A 17,395-nucleotide genomic window follows, 5' to 3' on the forward strand; every position below is an offset into this window, starting at 1 on the left:
TTAATATATATGTAGTGTATGGGACCCTAGAAGATGAACCCACATTCAAAATTTGCAATAGCACAACCCACGAGCCCCCAGCAACATATTCCCTTTTACTCATCGTCCAAATGACATACTTTGTTTAAAGCAAAGGCATTCATGGAAAAAGCCCGGTAAGAAAAATCACAATGGCACATCCCTCCTCCAGCCGGGCACTTTTCCACAGAGATATGTCAGTTCAAGGAGTAGGCATGCCTCACACCCCCTTTTGCCTCTTCCCCCGGGCTCCACTCACACTGAACTCACATCAGGGCTTCCAGAATGCTGGCTGCTGCTATTCCCACATTTTAGCATAGTTTGTGGGTCTCCTACTATAATAGCGCAAAAGCATGGCTGTCGTACTTCTTCATAAACAGCCAATAGACAATGGGATCAAAACAAAGACATTCAATATCTTTGGTAAGGACAATAGCTACAAAATATCCCACCCACCCCCACCTCCCCCACCATAAATCTGTTACTGGCTATCACAAGTACTTACAGCTTTGGTAGGAAGACTGTGCTCAAAATTAAAGTACAACAGTGAAGTACGTACACACATGGGGGGGGGGGGTGCGAATCCATGTGACCAAGTCAACTCAAAACCCCAATCCTTCAGGGTTCTCATGTCCTCTGAGGACTTCACAAGGAGATATGCCTCCTTGGGAGTATTCAGGAAGTCACCCCACTCCCAGGTACAAATTCTTCATGGAATAACCCCCTCACCTGGGTTCCCAGGATCCAGGGCAGCTATGTAGCACAGTGGATAGAGCACTGGCCCTGAAATTGGGAAAACCTGAATTTAAATCTTGCCTCAGACACTTATTAGCTTTGTGGCCCTGAGCAAGTCACTTAACCCCAATTGCCTTAAACATCCGGGCCCATTTCCAGTCATCCTGATACATATCTTGCCACTAGACTCAGATGGCTCTGGAGGAGAAAGTCAGGTTGGTGACCTTTCACAGCCCTCCTTTACTTAAATCCTGCAAGTCATGACATCACTTTGATATCATAGCCCTCTTTGAGAACAAAGGACAAACAACAACTCCCAGGATCCACATCTCTACATAGAGTGAGTGACTCTTGATTGCTGGTGCTAGATGCTCTAAGTCCATAGTTGGCTTTCTTTGAAGTTGCTTCTGGGCTCCAGTGTATCCATGTCCATCTGGAGTGAGTGAGTGTGTGTGTGTGTGTTTCTCTTTTCCCTTAGTTGCACCTAGAACTTTCTCAAGCTGATTCTCTAACTGCTGAATAGTTCATTTCCTACTTAGCAAATAGCTCTGCTTCTAGAAGCTATGGCCAGGGCAGAGAGAGTAAAAGACCTCTCTCCCCCAGTGTGCTCTGGTAAAGACACAGGGCTCACACTTCACAAATCTGCTTTCAGCCTAGGTTCTGTGGAACTCTGTTTTGTTTTTTGTTTGTTTTGTTTTTGTTTTTGTTTTTTTGCAGGGCAATGAGGGTTAAGTGACTTGCCTAGGGTCACACAGCTAGTACAGGTCAAGTGTCTGAGGCCAGATTTGAACTCAGGTCCTCCTGAATCCAGGGCTGATGCTTTATCCACTATGCCACATAGCTGCCCCTTTTTTCATTTTTTTTCTTTTTTAATGTGAAAGAGCACATGTCCTTAGGACATTCTTTTTTCCCTCCAGGGCAATTAGGGTTAAGTGACTTGCCCAGGGTCACACAGCTAGTAAGTATCAAATGTCTGAGGCTGAACTTGAACTCAGGTCCTCCTGAATCCAGGGCTGATGTTTTATCCGCTGTGCCACCTAGCTGCCCTTCTGTGGAACTCTTGACCAGCATAGGCTGATTCCAGGGCTGCCAGGCTTAACAATATAAAGGCTTCCAGGAGTATATTTAGTGGCCCATCCCTTAGCTCCTTTTCCAGTTTAATGAAACATGCCTATACTTTGTAAGTGGAAAAAGACCCACCTGCACAGTTAGTTTAATAGCCCGTTAATAAAGCTTATTACCTCTGATGTCTTATTTTTGCTTTCTTTCACTATATTGACGATCACGGTGTGGGGGATAGGGTGGGAAGGGGAAGCAAAAATTAGCTGGTGAAAGACCAACTACCCCCCCCCATCCATACATATAGATTACATATGATGGCTCACAGAGAAAACATATGAGGCTGAGGAAGCTACAGAGGAAGACAGCTCACACCTCAACAATGCAGAGCTGATGAGGCATCTAAATAGTACATTGGACAAAGCAGTGGGCTGGGAGTCAGGGAGACTTTAGTTCTAAGGCCAGCCTCAGGTCCTTACTCGCTGTGTGACCTGGGACAAGTCATTTAACCTCTACTTGCCTCAAGTCCCTCATCTGAAAATGAGGCTAATAATAGCACCGGTCTCCCAGGTTTGTTGTGAGGAACAAATGAGATAATAATTATAAAGAACTTAGGACAGTGCCTGACACATAGTGATCACTATAGAAATGTGAATTATCATTATTATTAATGATGCTCATGATATCTTCTTGTGCTATTATCAGGTTGCTGTTTCTGGCCTGCACCTGAGCATCGTGTCCTATTTCTTTGCTGATCTCTCATGAGATATTATGATCTCACTGGTCCTCATTCATTGCTCTAGCATGGGCTTTTTAACTATCAGTTGGTCACATAATTCTGCTGGTTTCTTGGTTTTTACTGGGCAACATTTCCTGTCATTAGTTTCTTGCCTTCATCTTGTCAGGACAATATGTCAGCAATTTCAGTCTGCTAAGAAGCCTCTCCTTGATAAGGAAAAGCTGACTAACAAAAGCCAGACAAAGTGTTCCCAGACTAAGATTAAGGTTTTTTTTTCTTCTTCTTTTTAAATTTTTTTTTAATGAGGCAATTGGGGTTAAGTGACTTGCTCAGGGTCACACAGCTAGTAAGCGTTAAGTGTCTGAGGCCGGATTTGAACTCAGGTACTCCTGACTCCAGGGCCGGTATATATCCACTGTGCCACCTAGCTGCCCCGGTTTTTCTTCTTCTTTGGATAATAAACATTTGGAGGGGGGGGCAGGGCAATGAGGGTTAAGTGACTTGCCCAGGGTCACACAACTAGGAAGTGTCAAATGTCTGAGGCCAGATTTGAACTCAGGTCTTCCTGAATCTAGGGCCAGTGCTTTATCCACTGTGCCACCTAGCTGCCCCCACATAACCCCTGACAATAAACATTTTTATTTAAAGTTTCCAGTTCCAAATTCTATCCCTCCCTCTCCTCCCTTCTCCCTGAGGTGGTGAGTAATTAGATATAGGTTATACTTGTGCAATTATGTAAATCATTTCCATATTAGTAATTTTGTACAAGAAAACTCAAATGAAAGAAAAAAAAGAAAGTAAAAAATAGCATGCTTCAGTCTGTTCAATGATCAGTTCTTTCTTTGGAGATAGATAGTATGCTTCACCATCAGTCCTTTGGGATTATCTTGGATCATTGCACTGCTGATAATAGTTAAGTTCATTCACAATTCTTCATCAAATAATATGGCTGTCACTGTGCACAGCATTCTCCTGGTTCTGCTCACTTCACTATGCATCAGTTCATAACAAGTCTTTCCAGGCCTTTCTGAAATTGTCCTGCTTGTCATTTCTTATAGCACAATGATATTCCATTACAATCATATATCACAGTTTGTTTAGCCATTCCCCAATTGAGGGGCATTCCTCTGATTTCCAATTCTTAGCCACCACAAAAAGAGCTACTATAAATATTTTTGTACAAATACGTCCTTATTTTCTTTGGGGGGATAAACCTAGCAGTGATATTGATGGATCAAAGGGTATACACAGTTTTAAAGCCCTTTGGCCTTAGTTTCAAATTGCTCCCCAGAATGATTGGATCAGTTCACAACTTCAGCAACAGTGGATTAGTGTCCCAGTTTTCCCACATCTCCTCCAACATCCAGTATTTTCCTTTTTTGTTACATTATCCACTTCGATAGGTGTGAGGTGATATCTCAGAATTGTTTTAGTTTGCGTTTCTTTGATCAATAGTGATTTAGAGCACTTTTTCATATGGCTTTAGATAGCTTTGATTTCTTTGTCTGAAAACTGCCTGTTCATTTCTTTGACTGTGTATTAATTGGGGAATGAAAGTCTTTTCTTCTTAATTCTCTCTGGGGATATTCTAGACAACTAGCAGATTTAGGGTTGAAGATTCTCAAGAACATTGGATCATAGATTTAGAGTTACAGGGGACGTCTAAGTCATCGACTCCAACTAAGCCCTTTCATAGTTGAGGAGTCTGAGTTCAAGAGAAAAGAAGTGACTTGTCCAAGGAAAGAGAGTAACTGACAGATCTCAAATGTGAACTGAGGTCTTTGGACTCCAAATGCAGCCAAGCTCCTCATGAGTGTGGTTGATTGAGTTGAGGATCATAAAAATCAATTTTCTACCCAATTATGTTTTTTACTACCCAAATGGTCACACAATAGTACAATTGGTGGAATAAATAGACCTCAATGAATTAAAGACTTCTGAGCATACCTAATGAAAGGAACAGGGATGAATAGAAATGTTAAAGTGCAAACACAAGAGTCAAGAGAAATATAAGCAGGTAAACATGAAAAATGATCACAAGGACATAAACAAGGCTAAGTTGCTTACATTTTAATATGAGGAGATAATAAAAGTATACCATCTCAATCCTATTAGTGGTCATTCATGGAGTCTAGTTAAAGAGGAAGCTTAAGATGGGTTCTATTATGTTTTTATGATATAAAAAATAGAAAGGGAGGGGAAGAGGAATACACTGGGGAGGAGGAAGCAAAGAATGATTAGGAAAAATTATCTCACATAATCAGGGTATACAAGTGTAAGTCTAAATGAATAATGAGGAAGTCGAAGGGGGCTGACACCTGAACCCCATCCTCATCCAAATTGTTCAAAGAAGGAAAGAGTTCACACACAGAGGTGGATACAGATACTCATTTCACTGAAAAGTAAATAGGAGGTAAAGGGGCTAAAGGAGAAGGGGAAAAATGGGAAGGTAGATCAAGGGAAAGATTGGTTTGAAGCAAAACAAACTAAAGGGATGTAACAAAACTAGTTCTATCTCTGTAGTGACAAAAAACTGGAAACTGAAGAGATACCATCAACTTGGGAATGACCACACAAAACAAGGCATATAAATGTGATTGAAAATTTTTGTGGGAGGGGCAGCTAGGTGGCACAGTGGCTAGAGCACCAGCTCTAGATTCAGGAGGACCTGAATTCAAATCTGACCTCAGACACTTGACTAGCTGTGTGACCATGGGCAAGTCACTTAAACCCAATTGTCTCACTTAAAAAAATTATTGTGCAAGAGATTAAAAAAAAAACAAAAAGGAAAAGGACCTGTATGCACAAAAATATTAATAGCAACTCTTTTAGTGGTGGCAAAGAATTGGAGATTGAGGAGATGACCATCATTTGGGGAATGGCTGAGCAAGTTTTTTTTTTTTTATAAGATTGTGATGGAATACTATAGTGCTTTAAGAAATGACAAGTTTAGATGCTCTCAGAAAAACCTGGAAAGGCTTACATAAACTGATGCAAAGTGAAATATGAACACAACCAGGAAACCATTGTACATAATAACAACAATACTGTATAATGATCTACTGTGAATGACTTAACTATTCTCAGCAACACAATGATCAAAGGACTTATGATGGACTGAAGGATTTGTGATGAAAGGTGCTGTCTATCTCCAGAAAGAAATGGTGAAGCCTGAATGCAGATGGAAGATAACTTTTCTTTACTTTCTTTATTTTTCTTGGAGGGGGGTGTCTGTGTTTTATTTTACAAAATGAGTTACATGGAAATGTGTTTTGCATGACTATACATATATAACCTATGTCAAATCGCTTGCCTTCTCATGGGGGGGAGGAAGAGAATTTAGAACTAAAATTTTGAATAAAAACATTACAATTATTTTTACATGTAATTTGGGGAAGAACAAAATATTAAACTAAAATGTTTTTTTTTAAATATTGTGCTATAAAAACTGTGAAGGAGGTAGTTTCAGAGAACCTAGGAAGACTTGTATGAACTGATGCAAGATGAGAAAACCAGGAGGAATTTTTATAATTTTGTAAAGGCAAATTTTTTGAAAGACATAGAGAATCTGGGAGATGACTGTGACCACAGCAGCAGCAGCTTCAGGAGCTCTAAGCCCTGAAATAGTAAGGGGATTGGCACTTGGTGCAGCTGGTGCTGATTGGCAATTCTATTGCTCATAAGCAGTTCTGGGTTGCAGTTTCAGGGCAGAAAGGAGCACTTGTGTTCAGTCAAAAGGCAGAAGGGGCTCTGGTCACAATTCTAAGGCAATGAGGAGCACTAGTACTTGTGGAGAAGCTTCCTCCACCCCCCATCCCCCAACCAGGTAAAGACCAGAGCACAAACCAGGAGAGCATCTATCAGACTTCTTCCTGAATCATACCACCTTGGAAGCACTGAAAACTTGCAGACCTCCAGTACTATCTCTGAAAACAACAGCATGAAAAAGCATGAAGCTTGGGATAGTACCTCCCCTCCCCTCCCTGCCCTGCCCTATCCCCCACCACCACCCACACATCTCCCCAGTGAACAGAGCCCAACTTTAACATGAAATTCAAATAAATAGACTGGAAAATGATCAAACAACAAAAAGAACTTGACCACAGAAAAACTACTATGTTGGCATGGAAGACCAAGACATAAAGTCAGAAGAAGACAACAATGTGAAAATAGCTACAAGAAAACCTCAATGAAAAATGTGAATTGGATCCAAGTCCAAAAAGAATTCTTGGAAGAATTTAAGAAAGAGATAAGAATGGCAAAGGGAAATTGGGGAAATAAGAGTGATGTAAAAAATATGAAAAGATAATTAATAGCTTGGTAAAAGAGGTACAAAGATATACTGAAGAAAACACCTTAGAAAGTAGAATTGGTCTAATGGAAAAGAGGCAAAAGTTTTATTTGAAAAAAAAAACTCCTTTAAAAGTAGAATAGATGTGCTATAAGAAATTATGAGTAGGTTTCTCAGAAAAATCAGAAAAGACTTACATGAACTGATAAAAAGCAAAATGTGAAGAACCAGGAGAACATTATATACAGTAATGGCAATATTGTACAATGATGTGAATTACTTAGCTATTCTCAGCAATACAATTATCCAAGATAATTCTGAGAGACTTATGATGAAAAATGCTACCCATCTCCAGAGAAAGAACTGATGAAGTCTGAATGCAGATAGAAGCATACTTTAAAAAACTTTCTTTTTCTTTTCTTGTCTGTGTTTTCTTTTACAACATGACTAATATGGATTTTTTTCCATAACTGTACATGTATAATCTATATCAAATTGTTTGCTTTCTCAATGAAGGGGGTGGCAAAGGAGGGAGGAAGAGAATTTGGAACTAAATTTTTTTTAATTGTTAAAAATTGTTTTTTCACGTAATTGGGGAAAAATAAAATGACAAATAAGTATCCCCCCCTGCCTAAAAGCAGAATAGGTGAAATGGGTGAAGCTCACAGAAGAAAATAATTCCTTAAAAATTAGATTTGGGCAAGTGGGAACTAATGACTATGAGATATCAAGAAACAATAAAACAAAGTTGAAAGAATGAAAAAAAACAGAAGAAAATATGAAATATCTCATCAGAAAAACAACTGATTTAGAAAATAGATCAAGGGCACCATCAAGTTCGTGCTCAGCAGTGTCAACATCATGTGCCCCGGCCTGACTTCCCCAGGCTGGCGCCTGTACCCGGCTGCAGCAGACATGGTGGTGGCCATCATGGCCGAGAGCAAGCAGCATGTGCTCTGTGTGGGCGTCATGAAGATGTAGGCCTAGGACATCGAGGGGGTCAACAAGGGCATCGAGAACATCCACTACCTGAACGATGGCCTCTGGCACATGGAGACCTACAAGTGATGGCCTGGTGGCAGGCTGCCTCAGCAGCAATGCCAGGATGCACCCTCAGAGGGGCCAAGGGGCCGAGTGTGGGGTGGCCAGAGTGGGGAGGGGGCAGCACACTAAACGGTCAATAAATGAGACAGGGGAGTACACCTGACCGCTAAAAAAAAAAGAAAGAAAATATATCAAGGAGAAATAATTTGAGAATTATGAAAATACCTGAAAGTCATGATTTTAAAAAAGAACCTAGATATCATATTTAAATAAATTATCAAAGAAAACTGCCCCAATATCTTACATTCAGAAGGCAAAATAGAAGAACCTACTAGTCACTTCCTGAAAGAGATCCCCAAATGAAAACTGCTAGGAATATTATAGCCAAATTCCAGAGCTCCCAGGTGAGGGAGAAAATATTGCAAGCAGTCAGAAAGGAACAATTCAAATATTTTGGAGGCACAGTCAGCATGACACATTAAAGGAGTGGAGGGTTTGGACTATAATATTCTGGAAGGCAAAGGAGCTAGGGTTACAACCAAAAATAATCTACCCAGCACAAATGAGTATAATCCTTCAGCAGGGAAATGGATATTTAATGAAATAGAGGACTTTCAATCATTCCTGATTAAAATAGCAGAGCTAAATAGGACATTTGACATTCAAATAAAAGATTCAAGAGAAGCATAAAGAGGTAAACATGAAAGAGTAATCATAAGGGACTTAATGGAATTAAACTATTTACATTCCTATATGGGAAGATGACACATGTACCTCCTAAGAACTTTCTTATTTTTAGGGCAGTTAAAAGGAGTCTACATACACAGAGGGCATAAGTGTGAGTCTATTATATTGTGATGATATTAAAAAAATTAAAAGGTGAGAAAGAGAGGGATGCATTGGGAGAATGGGGGAGGGAAAGGTAGAATGGAGGAAATTTTATCATACAAAAGAGGTACACAAGGAAGGGGAAATGAGGGCATGGCCAGTGCTTGAACCTCTCTCTCATTGGAATGGGTTCAAAGAGGAAACACACACACACACACACACACACACACACACACTGAGTTGGGTATAGAAATCTATCTTACCCAATAGGGAAATAGTAGGTGAAGGGGATAAGAGAAATGAGGTGGGCAGAATGATAGAAAGGAGGGTAGATTAAGGGAGGCAGTGGTCAGAAGCAAAACAGACTTTTGAAGAGAAATAATCTAGGTGGTGTAATAGATACCGTGCTGGTCCTGGAGTCAGGAGTACCTGAGTTAAAATCCAGCTCCAAACACTCCCTACCTGTGTGAATGTGAGCAAGTCACTTAACCTTGTTTGCTTTAGTTCCTCATCTGTAAAATGAATTGGAGAAAGAAATGGCCAACCACTTCAGTATCTTTGCTGAAACAAAAATCCCAAACTGGGGACACAGAGAGTGGGACACCATTGAACTGACTTAATGACAACAAAAAGATAAAAAGAGAGGATGCACAGAAAAAAAAAAGGAGAGAGGGAAATATGCAAATAGTAATCATAACAGTGAATATGAATGGGATAAACTCACCCATAAAACGGAAGCAAATTTCAGAATGGATTGGAAACCAGAATCCAACAATATATTGTTTACAAGAGACACACTTGAAACACACACATGCACACACACATACACAAACACAAACACACACAGAATAAAAATAAGGGACTAGAGCAGAATCTATTGTGCATCAGTTGAAGTAAAAAGGGCAAGGGTAGCAATCATGACCTCAGACAAAGCAAAAGCAAAAATAGACCAAATTGAAAGAGATAATTAGGGAAATTACATCTTTCTAAAAGGAACCATATACAAGAAGTAACATTAAAAAAATTCTGCAAGTTTTTCTGATAAAAGCCTCATTTCTCAAATATGTAGGTATCTGAGTCAAATTTATAAAAATAAAAGCCATTTCCCTGTTGATAAACAGTCAAGGGATATGAACAGATAGTTTTCAAAAGACGAAACCAGGGGAGCAGCTAAGTGGCACAGTGGATAAAGCACTGGCCTTGGATTCGGGAGGACCTGAGTTCAAATCCAGCTTCAGACACATGACACTAGCTGTGTGACCCTGAGAAAGTCACTTAACCCTCATTGCCCCACCAAAAAAAACCCCCAAACCAAGAAAAAACCACAACCCTGTGAAATCAGAAGTATGGTATGGTAGATAGAGCATTGGACTTAATAGTTTGAAAGACCTATGTTCAAATTCTGCCTCAGGTTTTTACTAGCTGCTTGACCTTGGTGAAGTCACTTAATTTCTCTGTCTCTCAGCTTCCTCATCTGTAAAATGAGGGAGTTGGACTCATCTAGCATCCCTTCCATCTCTAAATCTATGATCTTATCCTTATGATAAATTGGTATCCTTCCCTCTCCGTTTCCTTCTCCCTCTCCATCTCTCCCCCCCTTTCCCATATTCCTTCCTCCTCTTCATCTTGGAATGGTGATAGAAATAGAGCCAAGAGAGACCTGGGTTTAAATAATTTCCAATATCATGATCCTCAGTCATTGAACTTTAAAATGGGAACAATAATATTCAAAGTAATTGTTTATGATAAGCTGGTAGTTAGTTTGGCCTTAAAAATGCTCAGAATATTAATAGAATATTAGAGGTTGAAGCAACCTTAGAAATCACCTAATCTAACACCTTTATTTTACAGATGAAAAAAGGCTAATACCTAGAAAGGAGAATTGACTTTTCCAAGGTCATACACACAGTATGTGGAGTAAGTGATCCTTCAACCCAGGTCTTCTGATTTCGAAACTTGTGAAGGTTTTGTTTGCTTGTTTGTTTGTTTGTTTGTTTTTTTGCTCTATTACCTAAATTTTATGGAAATACAACACTGGGGTATTTAGGGGTCATTGGAGGCCAGCTTTAATCTGTTATACTTTGCTTTTTTTTTGATTAACTCACTTTTTAGCCCCTCAGGTCCACTTGATTCTCTCCTTTTCTGCTTTGTGACATTTATATTAAAAAGTTAGGAGTACAATCATAATTGCTTGGAGCCCCTAGTTAGGAAAATTATTTACATGTAGGCTGAGGTTTAATTCTCTGACTTATTTGAAATATATGTTTAGGGGGGCAGCTAGGTGGCACAGTGGATAGAGCACTGGCCCTGGAGTCAGGAGGACCTGAGTTCAAATCTGGCCTCAGACACTTAACACTTACTAGCTGTGTGACCCTGGGCAAGTCACTTAACCCCAATTGCCTCACTAAAAAAACTAAAAAAAAAAAGAAATATATGTTTATCTCTAGCCCACTTATGGACTTTTTATGGCCGAAGCAAATTTCAGGTTCATGGAAGTATTTGAGTAAAGGAAAAAACAGGATATATTATAGTTTCTGTTCATAGACAGGAAGGGAAGAAGGGGAAAGATCAGCTTCTTGGAATTTCGTCACTCCTCCACGAAGTGGGTAGAATTCATGGCTTCATTCTGAAATGTCTGTATGGCCAGTGGTCCTCTTTGATTTCTCCTTCTTCTGCTTCAGCTCATCCATACCACCCCCCTCTTTGTTTCCTGCTGCTGCTGATTCTTTCTCACTTAACTCAAGACTACCATGTCTACTTTATCTCTCATTCTCCAACTCTTTGTTTAACTCTCCTCTCCATCAGGGTCTCTATCGACTTATTCCATGTCTTTTCCCACTCCTTGTAAAGAAGCCAATCCAATCCTTGCCAGAATGACGATTACAGAAACTTCATTTCTTCAGCTTAGAGTAGAAACCTAAGTGCTACAACTGACTTATCACTTCCCTTACATAGGAGGCACTTTCTTCTTTGTGGTGTGAAAATATCAAAATGTCTTCTGGGGACACAACAACAGATTGATTCTGAAGGTCAGCAAAAATGTCATTAATGAAATGTTGAAAGGTGGCTGGGCCATTAACCTATCCAAAGGGCATGAGCTATTCCTAGTCACAGAATCACAGACTCGGAGCTAGAAGGAACCTGAGGCCATCTGTTCTAACCCTTTGCTAATAACAAATCTCCTCTGCAACTTCTCCCACAGGTGAGCACTCAGTTTCCTCTCCAAAAGCTCAGGAAATACAGGACTCACAACCTCTTGAGGAAGCCCATGCCCCCTTGTTCAGCTCTAATTGTTTGGGAATTCTTTCCTACATGAATCTTAAATTGGCTCCTCAGAAACTTCCACCCATTTCTCCTGATTTTTACTTTTTGGGCCAAGCAGAACAAGTCTAATAACTCTTAGATGTGACAGCCTGTCTGAAGCTTCAAGACAGCTAAAATGCTCCCACTGAATTTTGCTAATAATGTTACCAGGTCACCATAAAATAGTCACAACCAAGTAAAAAAAGTATAATAATACGTGTATTTAATGGCTTCTCCTTCTTGAGATAGAAGAGCAGACTCCAATTCAATCCAATCAACATGCATAAAATACCTATTATGAGCAAGACACTGGGGATGCAAAGATAGAAAAAGTGCTCCCTCCCCACAAGGAGCTTATATTTTACTGTTAGAAAAAATGTCTAAAAATAAATATACAAATGATTATTTGATGAGGGAAATGAAATGACAATTTCAGGGAAGAGAGCATAGATAAGTTAGTGTGGCATAGAGAGTGTGTTAAGGGAAGAGAAGAAAGGAGAGGGGAGAGGAGGGCAGAAGAATGAGCAGAAAAGTGAAGAGAGAGGAGAGGAGAGGAGAGGAAAGGGAAGGTGAGGCCAAGGGAAGGAAGAATTTGGGGGAGAATATACAATTAGAAAGTAGCCTCTGGGATCCAGAAAAGTTGACTGAGAAAGAATAGTGAAACAAGTAGGAAGAGAACAAGTGTCACAAAACCTTCAATAGGAGGGAATACTTGAGGCTTATGGATTCCACAATTGTGAGTGATATTGCCCAGAACTTGAAGTGAAAAAATGGGAGGCTTTTGTTTTTGTTTTTGCAGGGCAATGAGGGTTAGGTGACTTGCCCAGGGTCACACAGCTAGTTAAGTGTCAAGTGTCTGAGGCTGGATTTGAACTCAGGGAGTCCTGAACCCAGGGCCGGTGCTTTATCCACTGCGCCACCTAGCTGCCCCGGAGGCTTTTATTGCCAAACAAATTAACAAACATCTGAGTTTGTGGGGAAGGTTAGTTTTAATAACTTTGTGGATAAGATGATTTAATATCAAATAAGTGGCAGCACCTGGAGACCAGACTCTAGTGCAGTAACTCAAGGCTCTGTCCTTGGTCCTGTTCTCATCGACATTTTAAAGTGAAACATTATGTACATTATATAAATAAACATTAATTCACATTCTATTTGCCAAGAATTTCAAAGACTGTCTCAGGAGAAACAACTGGATACATCTTTTCTGGAGAAACATCTACATAAAAGTAAGTTACAAAATACAGACAAAGAAAATACAAGATGATTTTTGTGGGGAAACCACTTGCAGCTGGAGTGATTAAAAAAAAAAAAAAAGGCCTCCTGCTGGAGGTGTCTGAGCTGAGTTGGAAGGAATCCAGGGATTCTAGGAGCCAGAGGTGAGGAGGGAGTATACTCCAGGCATGAATAAGAGATAGTACAAATGCAAAGCTCCGGAGCAGTTCCAGTTGCTTGCTTCAAGATGGTTTCTTCTCATAAACTCCTTCCCTACTCTGCCATTGCTGATCTGCTGAGGTCAGCCATGGGCCCTGCGTTCTCCTGGAAGGGGGGCACTAGAAACTCGACTCACACTCTCCACTCCATCATCTCTGAGCCTTTTCTCTGGTGGTGCCCATTGCTGGGGAGAGTGCTCTTGTTCCTCACCCTTGCGCCTTGCAGTGAGGCCTTCCCTTTCATTAAGACCCAAAGATCAGTATGGCCCATGTGGCCCAGCTCCCTGTCAAAAAGAAGCTGATTGTCACATTCTTGGTTATCTTTACCGTGGCCACCTAAGCTTTATCTGTTTCTGGTGTCCCATAACCTTTGGCTTTCCTGTTCTATCTGGTTTGGAAGTACTTTCCATGCTGACATCCCTTACTGATTTTGGTCATGCTTTGATATCTACTCCTGCATCTTCACTTACCTTTGATATATCCCAGAAACCCCCACCCTTACATCCTTTCTCCCTTTCCCAACCTCTGAAAACTTAGCCATTCTCTCCTCAGATTGTGTTGTTATTTCTATTTTATTTATACTGAAATGGTCATTGTTCACGTTTTATTTTTACATGACAGTCATTTTTACATATGTTACTTTCCTCTTTGCTTACAGTGAACTTTCCCTTTTCATAAAAAAAATCCCCCAATAGTTTAAAAACCAGCAACCAATAGAATAAGCATGTCTGATAGCAGATGCACCTTTCCATAGGCATAGCCCCCTATCTCCCTATTGAAAGGAGAGGGGCCAGTTTCCTGATCCATTCTCCAAGACTTACTAGATTGCAAGCTCCTTGAGGTCAGAGACTGTCTTTTGCCTCTTTTGTATTCCCATCACTTGGCAAAATGCCTGGAACATAGTAGGCTCTTAATAAATGTTTATTGGGTAATTGATTGTTGACCAAGATTGATCATTAGAATTACATGACATTTAGCGTTGTTTCATTGCCCTTTGCATTTCATTGTTTCACTCATTGCACATCTTGCTCTCCTTGTTCTGGTTTCTTTACTCTGCATCAGTTCATGAGTCTCCTCACAGTTATATATTCATAATGTTCATTGTTTCTTATAGAAGAATACTATTCCATTGTATTTATGGACCACAACTTTGTTTCCTATTCTTTGCTATAGCTGCTATCAATATTTTCCATCACCTTTGTTTTAAAGAAGGGGAAACTGAGATCCAATGGAGTTAATGGTAATATATTTGCATAGGTCCTAAAAAAAGTGCTTCCCATCTGTTCTCATATTTGAGCCTCCCAGCTACCCCCATGAGCCTGGAAAATCAGGAATGAATGTGCATTTTATGGATGAGGAAACTGAGACTAGAGAAGTGAGGGAGCAGAGCTACAACTTGAGGTAAGGTTGAGGATATCCTCTGTAGGGCTGACAGCAGCCACAGCTCCTCCATCAGCCTGAGGGCTCTTAAATTGGATTGTATATAGAACAACCACCACCACCACAAAACAAAAACCAAAGCCAACCCCAGAGTTGTTAGAGCAGATATAACCAAGCATAGAAGGGAATCCTGAAGAAAGAAGGGGAGAAAAGGGGAAATGCCCTGGATCTATGGAAATCCCATGGTGTTTTACCTCCAAGGACAGGAGGACCAGCTCCCTAGAAAGGCTCAGCTAAGAAAAACAATACTAAAGTCAGTTTTGCTTCTGGAGAGCAAAGGCAAAAAGTTTGTACCTTACAAAGAGAGCAGCCTCTCAAAGGCATCTTCTACAGGATAGAGCTGCCAGTTATCTAAAAGGCCATGTCTTTGGCTGTGCCAATTTGTGTGAGAAGGGATCCACCTCCACCCCAACCCCTCATATCTCCAGCCCTATTTCCCACATTGGTCTGGCTGCATCTTGAGCGTGGTCATTTATGGGCACCCACAACATCTCCATACAAATCACCTTCCCCATGAATCAATGGTGGCTAATTCCAAGTTTGTGCAGCCTTACCTCATAAATGGAAAGATTAATTTGCTTACACACGCGCTGTGAACTGATTAAAAAACTTGTTTGATACACACAGCCTTTGCTGATGAACAAATTAGACATTGAGAAATCAGATGCAAATGAGGAGTTTACATACACTATGTAAATTATGTCATCTTCCTATTCCACTGAGGATGCACATCTTGGCTAGGTTTCAGCACTGGAGCATTCAGCCAACTCTGAGGAGACTGGGGGAGAGTCTTCCAATACCTCTCCCTGCTCCCTTCTCTATCTGATTTGTTTCTTATTCCAAATTGTGATAAGCCTGCCTGGCTGGACATGAGCTGTGCATTTCTCTGCCATGAGAAAGTAACTGCCCTAATTTCTACTCAAGCTGATTTGGGGGGGGGGATCGTGTAAGGGGTGGCAAACTGGACACTGCATTTGCCCCTCCACACAAGGAATACTGGGAAATAGGATTCTCTTTTCCCCACCCAACTGGGTTATCCATTTCAGGTCAGAAATCTGGGAGTTCTGGAGAGTTTCTCCTCTAAGGAAAATGTATACGGGGAGAGTCAATATGTGTTTCTTCATTTCACTTCTCTTCAACCCAGCAAACATTTCTACAATGCTTTCTATGTGCCAGGCACAGTGCTAGGCACCAGAGATTTGGTGACAGAGAAAAGCCATATGTGATTGTACACACCCATATGTGTATGTGTCTGTTTGTCATTACTGTAGCTCCTGAGTACCCATTGGCATGCTTCCTATTTAACAAATGAACCAAGGCAACACCATTGACTCTTTTTGTTCTTTTGGCAGGGCAATGAAGGTTAAGTGACTTGCACAGGGTCACACAGCTAGTAAGTGTCAAGTGTCTGAGGTCAGATTTGAACTCACCTCAGGTCTTCCTGAATCCAGGGCTGGTGCTTTATCCACTCTGCTACCTAGCTGCCCCCACCATTGACTGTTAATACAACTAACAGGAGACAACGTGATAAGAATAATAACATAAGATATTATGACATGACATCATATAACATAACATATCAGAACAGAATACATGACACATAACTAACAATACAACACATACTTTAACACAAATCTAGGTTCTATTATTCTTCTACTAATACCAACAGTATCCATAGGGGAAAATGAGAACAAACTTAAAGAAACCCAGCAGTATGTCCCACAAATAGTGAAACCTATGTACCTCATACAGTTCACAACTCTGGACTGGATGCCCTTGCTGTCTTTAAAGAATAGGGTGCATCACATGTCACCTGCTGGGCTGGACCATTAGTCTTCTGTGCTTTTCTCTCTTGTTGGTTAAACCCATTTCTCAGCTACTCCAAAACTGCTGAATCACTGTGAACTTATTTTAGCAAACAACTATCTTTAAGCCTAGGATAGGTAAAACTAGGCAGTTTAGCTCAATGGGTTTTGAGGGGGTTTCCCTTATTGACCCAAAGAGGGTAGTAAAGGGTGATATAAGCAAGCCTTTGATAGGTCTCCCCTCTTTCTTGCAGTAGGCAGCACTAGAAAAGAAGTCAGCTTTTCTTCCAGACAGCTTTCTCTCCAATCAGCTCTCAGATTCAGAGCTTTCCTCCAGTCAGATCATCTCTTGAGCATAAACCCTAGAGCTTGTCTGTATTTCATCAGCTGGCCTCAGATCAAAGCAGCTGCTATTATCTTTCATCTCCACTATATTTCCCTTCTTGTTGACTTCTCAGCTCTGTTGTCTTCCATCTTTTGCCCTTTTTATGTAGTTTCCAATTGACTTTTACATACTAATTCTCTGATTTCTCATTTCTCTCCTGCCTTAAATCAGCATCTTATCATGTGTAGTAAACTCACCTCTAATTTAGGTTGAGAAATCTCAAATTCACACAATTTATTAGATATGACACAGTCAATTTATTATTTTTTCCTATTATCCCCAAACAGTTCTTTGATCTGGTTTCCCAGCTATCAG

This window comes from Dromiciops gliroides, chromosome 4, assembly GCF_019393635.1.
Source record: "Dromiciops gliroides isolate mDroGli1 chromosome 4, mDroGli1.pri, whole genome shotgun sequence".
In the NCBI taxonomy this organism is placed as follows: domain Eukaryota; kingdom Metazoa; phylum Chordata; class Mammalia; order Microbiotheria; family Microbiotheriidae; genus Dromiciops; species Dromiciops gliroides.